This window comes from Schistocerca piceifrons, chromosome 8 (assembly GCF_021461385.2).
Source record: "Schistocerca piceifrons isolate TAMUIC-IGC-003096 chromosome 8, iqSchPice1.1, whole genome shotgun sequence".
Taxonomy (NCBI): Eukaryota; Metazoa; Arthropoda; class Insecta; order Orthoptera; family Acrididae; genus Schistocerca; species Schistocerca piceifrons.
The window spans coordinates 35,085,958-35,098,209 of NC_060145.1; positions in this window are offsets into that span (position 1 = coordinate 35,085,958).

Here is a 12,252-nt window from a genome sequence, read left to right on the forward strand (position 1 = left end):
GTTAGTGTAGCCTTATTTGGAAGAGAGTCTTAGATATTTGTGAGCAAAATATATAAGGTTTGTTCAAATAAAATATACTACAATCTTCATGTATTAAGCCCCTGTATTCCAACTAAACCACTCTGATTTATGATGGTAGTATTGTGAGCCATGTGCGATGGAACATCTGTTATTGCAAATATAGTTCAAGATATGGTGCGACCGAAATTCGAATTTTAATCTACTAATAACTTTAAGAGTTTCCCCGTAATGGTTCATTTCAGCAACCACTGGTTTAGAAGGAGTTGTTAATGCAGCTTATTCTACACCAAAAATAATTTATTCTGCTGTTGTCTTCTGGGTAATGCAGCTATTTATTCTGCTATCATTAGCTTCACATTCCGAGCAAGTTCCACTGGGAGTACGAAAACCGAATTTTTGTTAACTGAGGTCCCTTTAGAATGTTTTACTTCACTGACTATCACTTTATGGAAGAAGATAATAATAAAGAAGCTCTACAACAGAAAAACCGTAACTGTAGACATTTACTGGAAAATATGGGTTGTCATTTTTCAGTATGTTTGATTCGATGCTGGGAGCTAAAGCGAGTGAAAGATTGTACTGTGACCAATTTGAGTGGACAGTATTGTCTTATTTTGCTCGATTTTCTGTTTACCACGTGGTTATTGAGAGCATCATGTGTCTTAATATATGTGTCTTGACTGCATGGACGTCGCAATCAGATGGTAGCATAATGCTCTAGTTGTCGTTATTTCGTATTTTAATGTTTTGCGAGAGAAAGGATTCAAAGTTACATGATATTCATACCAGTAATATATTTTTTTAAGTTAATCTTTTTGAAGTGAATCTTTTGCGCTGTTACGAAACAATATTCCAAGAAAAAGGTGCTGAATTTTAATAATGGTATTGTCTGTGATTTGGAGCAGGTTGAATTATTCCAAATAATGTTCAAAGAAGAATTGGTATAAAAAACGAATTTTCGTCATGTGACATTTTTAGATGTGTTTCAGAAATGATTCATTTAATCAACCGTCATTTTACATTTTAGAGGAGATGGTGATAACGCATAATCTACTACAGTACAAAAAGATGATTGTCCCGCTAATATAGATTTTTGTTCAGCTTTCATTAATTTTAAATTTAGGCGTAGTTGAGGTTATTGTCCTTTCGGGGGGAGGGACAACATTTGTTTTTATCGACATGGTTACTGAAGTGACAACAGAGGAAGATTAGCTACAAACACTAACATTTTTACTATTACCTGTCAGACATTGCCGTCACAGACCTACAACACTAACAAGGAGTAGATCGCCCATCTATACGGCAGAAGAAACAATTGGAAATCATTTCATTCCTAATGAAATTTACCCAAAGATTAACTGTGATTCCCAAGCGGCAGACAAAAATAAATTGGACACAGAGAGATCTTGGTTAAATTATGATATTAGGCAACAAAGTGCTAAAGGAACTAACATAGCTGTACAGTTCACAAATGGAGTTAGCGTCTTATCTCTACAAATATACGTTCATATGACACGTGGTAGATAAAGCAGAACAGATAGCTAAGAAAATCTCAACAGAACAGAATAAAATCACATAAGGAAAATTAAATTTGCTTATGAGAGAACAATTGCAGGAGAGCTCAACAAGCTGACCACCTACAACATGAACTGAACAAGCTCTGGACAACACTCCAAGCCAATAGAAACAGCAGCAGGAACACAGAACATGCTATGAGTTATAGCGAAGACAAAACAGAAAATGGCGCGGTGGAAACTCCTCTTGTTGCTTGCCTGCCTTACATGAGAGGTGTCAGCGACCACGTAGGCCAAGATCTTCACTGTGAAGAAATCAACCACATATTCAAGAAAGGCTGCCTTCTCCGAGATCTGTTGAGGCCAGAGAAGGATCCCACGGATGCCTATTGCACTGCATGTGTCTGCAATCGTCGATGTGAATGTGATGAAGTCTGCGTTGGTGACGCTGGAAGACTCTTAATCCCTCACACGTCAGAGCATGAACTTCCACATTGCCTGTATATCACCTGTCCAATGGCTGTTGTTGTTGCCTTTTTTTTAGTCTGTGCAGTTCGACTTATTGCATATTATAAGTCCTATAGCCATTTCTTTTCTGAAGATTTTGCAGCTGCATCTTTTTTTGATTTTGGGGAAATGCTGAGTACTGTTACACTGTTTCCATTTCCATACTGAACTGAATGTTGTGGGGTGTGTTACATATTTCCATGTATAATATGTATGTTTTAGTGGAATGTCTATGAGGTATGTAACAACATCTACATCTGAATCTACATACATACTCTGCAATCCACCATACGGTGCGTGGCGGAGGGTACCTCGTATCATAACTAGCGTCTTCTCTCCCTGTTACATTCCCAAACAGAACGAGGCAAAAATGACTGCCTATATGCTTCTGTACGAGCCCAAATCTCTTTTATCTTTGTGCTCTTTCAGCGAAATATAAGTTGGCGGCAGTAAAACTGTAGTGCAGTCAGCCTCAAATACTGGTTCACTAAATTTCCTCAGTAGCGATTCACGAAAAGAACGCCTCCTTTCCTCTAGGCACTCCCACCCGAGTTCCTGAAGCATTTCCGTAACATTCGTGTGATGATCAAACCTACCAGTAACAAATGTAGCAGCCCGCCTCTGGATTGCTTCTGTGTCATCCCTCAGTCCGACCTGATAGGGATCCCAAACGCTCGAGCAGTACCTGATAGGGATCCCCAACGCTCGATCAGTACTCAAGAATAGGTCGTATTAGTGTTTTATAAGCGGTCTCCTTTACAGATGAACCACATCTTCCCAAAATTCTACCAGTGAACCGAAGACGACTATCCGCCTTTCCCACAACTGCCATTACATGCTTGTTAAACTTCATATCGCTCTGCAATGTTACACCCAAATATTTAATCGACGTGAGTGTGTCAAGCGCTACACTACTAATGGAGTATTCAAACATTACGGATTTCTTTTTCCTATTCATCTGCATTAATTTACATTTATCTATAGTTGGGGTTAGCTGCCAACCTTTACACCAATCACAAATCCTGTCCAAGTCATCTTGTATCCTCCTACAGTCACTCAACGACGACACCTTCCCGTACATCACAGCATCATCAGCAAACAGCCGCACATTGCTATCCGCCCTATCCAAAAGATCATTTATGTAGATAGAAAACAACAGCGGACCTACCACACTTCCCTGGGGCACTCCAGATGATACCCTCACCTACGATGAACACTCACCACTCGAGGACAACGTACTGGGTTCTATTACTTAAGAAGTTTTCGAGCCACTCAGATATATGGGAAACATCCCATATGCTCGTACCTTAGGAGTCTGCAGTGGGGAACCGAGTCAAACGCTTTCCGGAAGTCTAGGAATATGGCATCCGTCTGAGACCCTTCATCCATGGTTCGCAAGCCGTGCTGATGCATGGACAGCAACTTCTCTGTCTCAAGGAAATTCATTATATTCGAACTGAGAATATGTTCGAGAATCCTGCAACAAACCGATGTTAAGGATATTGGTCTGTAATTTTGAGGATCCGTCCTTCTACCCTTCTTATATACAGGAGTCACCTGCGCTTTTTCCCATTCCCTCGGGACTTTACGTTGGGCAAGAGATTCGCGATAAATGCAAGCTAAGTAAGGAGCCAATGCAGTAGAGTACTCTCTGTAAAACCGAATTGGAATCCCATCAGGACCTGGCGATTTATTTATTTTCAACCCATTCAGCTGCTTCACAACCACAGGGATGTCTATCACTACGTCCCCCATACGGGAATCTGTACGAGAATCAAACGGCGGTATGTTTGTACGATCCTCCTGCGTGAAAGATTTCTCAAATGCTAAATTTAAAATTTCAGCTTTCGTTTTGCTGTCTTCCGTTGACAGGTCAGATTGATCAGTGAGTGACTGGATGGAAACCTTCGACCCGCTTACTGAGTTTACCTAAGACCGGAATTTCCTTGGGTTTCCAACAAGATCTTTTGCTAAGGTATGACGGTGGTAGTGGTTGTATGCTTCGCGCATCGCTCTTTTTACAGCACCACGAATCTCTACTAACTTTTGCCTGTCCTCATTCTCCCGATCTTCCATGTACCGCGAGTGCAACTGCCTTTGCTTCCTGAGCATTCTCCGAATTGCGCTGTTAAACCACGGTGGCTCTTTTCCGTCCGTAACCCACTTTTTCGGCACATACTTCTCCATTGCGTGATTTACACTGTGTTTAAAATTTGCCCATAATTCTTCCACGTCCATTATATCGGAAGTAAATGAAGTCGATTCATTTACTAAGTGGGATGCTAACAACTGCTTATCTACTCTTGCTAATAATACTCTCCTAGCCTTCTTGACCGACATCTATGCATCTGTTCTAGTATAAGGCTCCATTCTTTTGTTTCCATTATTTCTGCATAAATTACAATTTAAGTGTGGTTCATTGATATTGCGCATGACATTTGACTTCCCATTGGCATGTCTTCCTTTATAAACAGAGTAAATTTGTTAAACAGAATGTAGTTTTGCTCAGTGATTGTTTTTATGATTTGTAGCATTTCTTCTGTAGTGGTGTTTGGGATTTATGAGTTTCTTGTTGTTCTTTTATGGTACTGATTGCGCCACTCAGTGGGAAGAAAGAGTACTCGTCTTTCACCTCAAAAGAAATTAGTTTTGCCGTTGGTGGAATGTGTGTCTTTATTTTTGGGTCAATTATGAATAGTTTTATATGCTTCCATTATTCTCTAGCTATTGGTATTGAGCTGTTAGTGTGCAAACTTTGCAGTGTGGTACGAGACCATGCATGAAACTGATATTCTCTTTACTTCTTTTAGGCTGAATTCTGAGCGTGGGTGCTGTATGTTTTTACTAAGTTTTGTTTTGTGTTTCCGTGAGGAAGTTTTTGATGTTTATGATGAGTTTTTCCGGTTTCATTTGGAATCTGTTGGTTGGATCTAAGTTACACTCTTCAACATCATTCTTTAGAATGAGCTTTTGTTTATTCACAAATTCCTGTTTATCCTTGAGTATTGCATTGCTGTTTTTGATGCTTTTGTAGCTATTGCTCCCCTTTGCTCTGTTTTTTCTTTATTGACGTAATTTTTACAGATAATTTGCTATCTTCCTGATTCTTTCTGTGAATCCTCATGCTTTTGATGAAGCCAGTTGCTTGTTTTACCATCAATTTTCTGATTAGTCCTGGATTTATATCATTGCTATACTTTTTATTTCTTCTTGTGCTTCCGTATGTTCTGATTCTGCTTGTAATGTATGCAGCTGTCAATGTTATGTTTAAAGCCTTCCTCTACCTGTTCTGCTTTCACTTCACACAAATGCGTGTTAGTGAGAGTTATTAATCTTACTAAAATGCTCATGCCAGTGGTCTTGCGTGTGAGGTCTGTTCTCATGAGCTCATTTAAGTTCTTTGTGTGTGTGTTTTCTTTTTTTTTTTTTTTTTTTTTTTTGGTGTTTGTTTACATATTTTTAGAAATCTGCTGTTCTTTAGCTAAGATGTGCCTTTGTGTTGTAACTTTGATTAGATCCTGTCTGCATGTGCAAAAAACAGACACCGTCCAAACAGGCCCAACGGTACCGACCGGCCGCCACGTTATTCTTAGACCTTAGACGTCACCAGGTGCGGATATGGAGGGACATGTTATCAGCACCTCACTCTGACGGCCATTGTCAGTTTTCGTGACCGGTGTCGCTACTTCTCAATCAAGCAGCTCCTCAATTGCCCTCAAACGGGCTGAGTGCACCCCACTAGCCAACAGCAGTCGGCACACCTGGATGATGAACCACCAAGTGTTAGCCAAGCTCGACAATGCTCAACTTTGGTGAGCTGATGGGAACCCGTGTTACGACTGTGGAAAACCTGTTGGCTTCTGCATGTGCAGATTGTACAGCTTTTTGTTTAGTTCAGATTCTTTGTACATATGATTATCTGACCTATGTCGCTGTACTCCTAACTTAGTCTTGTGTGCTACTTGAGAATCACTATTTACCTTTACACAAATGTAATTTCGAAGCAAATGATACTGAATACATGTTTTGTTGATTTTCAAATTGTTTCATGCGCTGTAGTGTTCGATGAGGGTCCTCATGTATGTGTTATTCATCTGTGACGTAAGTTCTTAACAGGCAGTATTAAAATTGTAAATATATGTCACCATTTTCCCTCAATTGGTATTTGAGCCTAGGTTACCATACAGATCAGAACAAATGTCATCTATTCCAAAGGACCATAACCCCACTTGGCCTAAAACCAAAACTAACGAAAGTTTAAAATGTGTTACATCAGCAAAACAGTCACAATTCCTGTGTACAACGTCGAGCATTATGACCTCTTCCACTAAAACTGTTGTTGATGAAGCGGATCATTACCGAAGAGCATCTAAAAACGTCTGGTGATGAAAGTTCGTTTTTGTACCAACCGTTTCTTGGACATGATTTGGAATAATACATGCTGCCTCGCATCACAGGAAACACGTTTATCAAAATTCTGCGCGTTTTCGTCGGAATGTGATTACTTAACGGCGCAAGACTGAGGTATGTAGTAAACAAATAAACTGTTTCACATTTTGGTAACAAATATCTATGGTTCAAATTCAATAAACAAGAAAGAGATTAAGACTAGCAAGATAGGTGTAGCTTCAAATCTTTTTTCTCGCAAAACGTGAAAGTACAGTATTATAGTGTCATCTGTTTGTGTCATCCATACAGTCAACACACATACTACCCACAATAGCTATATCTAAAACTGAAAATCGACATGATAAGACATTAATGTCCTCTAAAAATGCTTATCACACAAGTTTTCACATGTTTAGCCCCCAAAATCGAAACATAAAGTAGTGTAATAACATCCGCTAGTTTCCAGAAAACAATGGAAAATGCAGTTTTTCTGTTGTGGAGGATCTTGAATTCTTGAATTATTATACACTCTCTAAAATAGTGGTTGTTGAAGTGAACTATTACTGAAAACGTCTAAAATCATTAGATTTTTGAAGTTTGGTTCTTAGTACACACCATTCCTTTAACATTATTTGCAATGAAGATATTGCCCTTCACAAGGCAGGCAATGTTATCAGTTGTGGAGTGGAGGTGAAGGAGGAGGAGCCTGGCTTTGTACGGGGGTCTAGGCTTAATAGTTGGGAGGGACCTTATGAATTCATGTGTTTACCTCTATATGAAAATGTCCCGACGGTAAGTGGTCAAGTTATATCCAGAATGCTTGTTGTTCTCATCCCTTCACCCAGAATGTCTTTTGTTCAAAAACTGCCAGCAAATTATTGTTGCCTAATATAATTCGAGTATCCATGACTTTCGATGGCATTTTGTATTGTCTTCACAAGCATTTCCATTCCTCCTCCTGTCCCATCGTCTTGATCAATTCTATATATGTTTTAGAGGCCTACTAAGTATTATTCATTCGGATGGAACCATTTTTCGGACACTGCTGCTGCAGTGTCTCTCCAAACCCCACCATGTTTCATTGTTGGAACGTAAACTTGGCCAGTAGTTGGAAACGTGTGAAACAAGCCTCATCCAGCCAGACGACTTCCTTACATTGCTCCATAGTCCAGGTTTTAAGGCTTTGGCCTCTTGTACTCCTGTTATGGGCATTTGTGTCACTATTGGTTAAAAATAGTCTTGGTTGCAATTTTAGTTTTTTATTTTTCAACGACGCGTTTCGCCTTATTTAGGCATCTTCAGGTTATCTTTTCTAGAGGGACGCGAGAGGGATCAAGATCTGCATAATGCGTTCCCGTTCACAGGAGCGAGATACAGAGTAAGATGGGGGCTCCCATCTTACTCTGTATCTCGCTCCTGTGAACGGGAACGCATTATGCAGATCTTGGTCCCTCTCTCGTCCATCTAGAAAAGATAACCTGAAGATGCCTAAATAAGGCGAAACGAGTCGTTGAAAAATAAGAAACTAAAATTGCAACCAAGACTGTTTTTAACCAATACTGTTAAGCACTGGTTTGCTGTATGCCACATATGGATTGGAAGAATTTCTATTTGTGTCACTGACGAGTAGTTTTGAAATTCCAGTTCGCCCTGCAGTTCCCTGATTCATTCTTGTGGCTTTGGTGCTAACTGGGTTCGTGAGTGCGACATTCACTTCAGCAGTGACTTTTACAGCTGGTGTCCTCTTAACGTTTCGTCACAGTTCTCATCTATGACAGTCTGTGACGACGTCAGGATGTTTCAGTCAGTTGCTCTGACCCACAACTATTTTGTTTTTTAGTGCCCTAGTAAAAAAAATTTTGTACTACCTGCGTATCTCCGAACAGGGGGGCGGAGAGGGAGCACAGAATGGAAGAATAAACCATATAAAACTAAAAATTGTTTTACTGTGCAGTAGAAACAAAATACTAACAAAATTAAAAGTATCTTTTAAAGAGTTCATAATAGTTTTCGCTTGGCACATAGACACAGAAAGCATTTGTGAATAAAAGTCCATTTTCTGGTGTTTCGGTTTCCTTAAGTTGTTATTTGCGATATGTAGCTGGGTGCGAAAGTCCCATCATCATAGTTTCCAAGATAGACTTGACGTTTTTCGTCATAATCTGATGAAGCAGACACGCCTACGTTTTGCGAGAATGTGCTTTATTGATGGTCCATGGTGAAAGACCTCTAGGCCTGTCTTTTTTGAAGATTTCCTGGTGGATAGAATATTCCGTCACGTTTAGCGCTTGCGAAAACGCTAGATGAACCATAGGAAGAGCAAGAAGATAGAGGTATAAAGTCTACGACCTTTCTACCATGTGTGGGAAATGTTTCGTCAGAAATACTCAATCTTACTGTCACTGGCCAGGACGGAAGCTCTTCTGGGATCTGTCCAAGTTGATTTGGTTTTACGAAAGGCAGGTGTATATGAAATGTAAGATTTGTGATGAAAAGTACATAGCACAAACAATAGGCTTTCTACAAGGAAGGTGCTTCGAGTACCAGTTACACCTCTGCCTTTTACAGCCTAATAAATATGCAGTGATTGAATATTGTATTTACATTGGACATGCTATGAATTATGTAAATTGAAGGTGGAGGGGAATGAAAGAATAGGCAAGGGACTTTATGCCGAATCGGAGGCGACGAGTGAAAGTGTGTGTTGGATTGGCACTCGAACCTCACGGATCACCGGCTTACTAGGCAGTCGCATTAACGAGTGCGACATCCAAACACAGCGTTAATGACAAGTGCACAGATCATCTTAGCTCGCTCCATGAGTCACTCAAATTCCCACCTAGCGCCATCTATCCAAAGTGGAAGAACAGACACCATGCATTCACATAACTTTCACCTCAATGGGCACTCAACCCACACCCTTCAATGCGGATGCCCGATTTCTTTTGACCCTCTGTGGTAATCTAAAATTTGCGACCTTGGTAAATCTTCACAGGGACTGCAGAGAGGTGGTCCTAACCGTTAATATGGGTCAGCTAGGGAGTGTGACCAGATAGTCAGTGTGGTTGGAAACAACACTGTGTCTGGATGGCGCATTGGTTAACGCAACTACCTAGTAAATAGGAGATCCCTGGTTGGGGTCCCAGCCTGACACACATTTTCACTCGTCGCCACCGATTCTGCATAAAGTCCCAATCCAGCTCATATCATCAATTCCTTCCATTTCTATTTCTTTCTTCCCCCCCCCCCTCCTTCCCCCCCCCATCCCCCTGAATTTACGTAATATGTATCTCAGCTGCAGATTCTGCATGGTGTCTGTCCTCTCAGACATATCCGAAAGAACGGACACCACGCATTCGTGTAACATTCTATGAATTATGAAGCCGAGGTACTGGTCGTAGCCTCGTACTATCGGGATTTGGTCGTAAAGAAAACTGTGGAAACATAATTTCCAGATAACCCGATAAACCAAGATGTTTCTAACTCGACAGATCTTGGAAACCATTCATTTCATGAAACTTCTTGGCAGATTAAAACTGTGTGCCCGACCGAGACTCGAACTCAGGACCTTTGCCTTTCGCGGGCAAGTGCTCTACCACTTGCCCGCGAAAGGCAAAGGTCCCGAGTTCGAGTCTCGGTCGGGCACACAGTTTTAATCTGCCAGGAAGTTTCATATCAGCCCACACTCCGCTGCAGGTGAAAATCTCATTCTGGCATTCATTTCATGTCTGCGATCTCAGATGATTTATTGTTCTGAGCCTTCGCTGCCTTTCATTTCAACTAATGCCATCCATTTTAACAACCAACCACATAATTCTTAAATGCTGTGGCTATACTGCTTCTTCGCTTTCTTTCTTTTACCCTCAGATGTACTAAGTTTTATCCATGACTGATGTTCCTGCGGCCAATAGTGTCATCTGTGATGCATGTGCGTCAACTTCACAGTACTGCGTCATGTTGTTTAATACTGCCAGCGACTCACCTTGACCCTGGCTGTAAGGTTATGAAGCGAAATATCGGAACAGAAAATAATGCTATCTTCAATGCAAGTCCAAAATATGACGGAGGATCTCTAAGTTGTTTGGGTTTGATTGCACTTATACCGTTAAAAATGTGAAGCTAGAAAATATTGGAAGTAAACATCTTACCTGTATGTTTACTTTCAATAGTCACATACATTTGTTGATTGACGATCATCAATACAAAGAATTAATAAATGTAACCGCATTCAACCATATTGATGTGAAAATCAGTAGTATCTAACACCCGCCTTCGAATGACGTTGCATCTTACCTTCATTAGGCGCTGCGCGGATGTCACAGTCCTTGTTGGTACAATCGGTTAGGATGCCTGTACTGCTGCACTTGCATGTGCTGCAGTATACCTTGACTAAATCTCCAGGCACACAACCCTGTACTCCTGTAAAGTGAAGCGAAAGGTATCATTATAATCAACTGCAACGGGAACAATGTTTTGTAGCAGGCGAACCTTTTACTTTACTGTGCAGTTCAACACTCTACATTGTATCCTGCGACAAACATTGCTGCGTTTAATGAATTAGTTGCTATTCCTTAATTGAATGTAATTTACAATAATCATACTTCAAGATATAACAATGACCTAAAATATCTATGCCATAAATTTCGCTAAAATATTCTATACAAATGTTATTGAGAAATAAAAATAACTGTTATAAAATGGTTATCGGACGAGACGTCGGACGTCGTGAAATTTCCAGGATATTCCGTCGGCGCAACTGACCAACATCTTCAGGTGCGGCAGACACACTAATGAGACATTTTTGTGGTAGTTTGCGGTACAGCGTCACTGGTATATAGCTCTCTTACGGTGTTCGTGTATGGTTAAATTATTCTATCTTACAATGAAATCATTGTAGTTCACGTTGAAGGTGAGGCAGCCCAACTTGAAGTGCCATACCACCCTTCAACTATGGAAGTTGAAGGCTTCTGGCAAGAGGTGACACAACTACATAGGTAGTGATAGTGGTGATCGTACCACGGGTTTTCATAATCAGTGGCTGTATCAAAACTGACACATTACTGAAGGCTGTACCAGGGCTATCGTTAGCCACGGTCCAAATCTGAGTCCTCGAGGATGCTATGAAGAACAGCTTGGAGGTACCAGTGCACCTTGTATAGAAACGCCTTGCCCCTCTCGAAAGGACGTCTTTAGAGTTATCATGTTTGCCTCCTTGTGCAATGTAACAACCCTCGTGAATGGATGGGCAGGCAGCTTTTTTTTTCTTTATTGTATTTCATCCCTTTATACAAGGTGGGCCAGCAGCGGCTAACATATGCCGCTCTTTGGCCAATAGAAAAAGAGCCATCGAACATGGATACACAGAAGAAATGTAATGGAGGTGTCCGCCGGAAGGCACTGGTTGCGTCGGAGAGGTCAACAGTGTACACAAACGAGGACAAACAGTTGTCCATGTGGCGAAGGAGCACACCGAAGAGAACACTCACGCACAGAAATGGAGAAAACACTGTTGAACTATACACTGGTGACGATCTTCGGCACGGAAAACACTGAACACACTAATGAGATTGGGGAGGGGGGGGGGTTGCCACTGGGTGTAGGAGACAGGCAGGGGGGGGAGGGGGGGAAGGAGTGGGGGGAAAAAGCTAGTGGGAGAATGGAAGGGTGAGGGGAGGGGAAAGCAGGCAGGTTCCACTGAAGCGCTTTATTCCGCAGGTGGTGGACATTCCTCTTCCGGGAGGCACAATTAATGACCATCACTGAGGCTGCATTTTTTTCCACACTGAGGCTGTGATCGAAGCCTCCTATTTATAAGAGACTG